The sequence below is a fragment of the Epinephelus moara genome, unplaced genomic scaffold (assembly GCF_006386435.1).
Source record: "Epinephelus moara isolate mb unplaced genomic scaffold, YSFRI_EMoa_1.0 scaffold338, whole genome shotgun sequence".
NCBI classification, from domain to species: Eukaryota; Metazoa; Chordata; class Actinopteri; order Perciformes; family Serranidae; genus Epinephelus; species Epinephelus moara.
In genome coordinates, this window is record NW_026081071.1 from 1 (window position 1) to 706 (window position 706).

Below are 706 nucleotides of genomic sequence, written 5' to 3' on the forward strand. Positions count from 1 at the left end.
ACCACCCTCTCTCCCTCCCCATTCATCCGCAACTTTGGTATCATCTTCGACAACAACCTCTCATTTGAACATCACATCAGCCGCCTCGCCCAAACTGCCTTCTTTCACCTTAGAGATATTGCCCGTCTCTGTCCATTACTCTCCTTCTCTGCTGCTGAAACTCTCATCCATGCTTTCATCACCTCAAGACTGGACTACTGCAACAGCATCCTATACGGCTCATCATCCAAAGTCCTCAACAAACTTCAGTACATCCAAAACTCTGCTGCCCGCCTCCTCACCCACACCAGCTCCCGTGAACATATAACCCCTGTCCTACAAAACCTACACTGGCTCCCTGTCCCGTACAGAATCAATTTCAAGGTCTTCCTCCTCACCCACAAAGCCCTCCACAGCCAGGCCCCCTCCTACCTCACGGACATGCTCCACCACCACACTCCCTCCCGCAACCTTCGATCATCCGACAAAAACCTCCTCTCACCTCCACACAGGACCAAGCATCGAACCTGGGGCGGCAGAGCCTTCTCCATAGCCGCCCCCTCCCTCTGGAACACCCTCCCTATACACATCCGTGACTGTCCAGATCCATCCACCTTCAAATCACTCCTCAAAACCCACCTTTTCAAATCCGCTTTTAACCTTTAACATTAGCTTTTCGTTCTCTGTTCCTCATGTGCCCTCCTTTTCTTTGTTTTGCACTATGCTT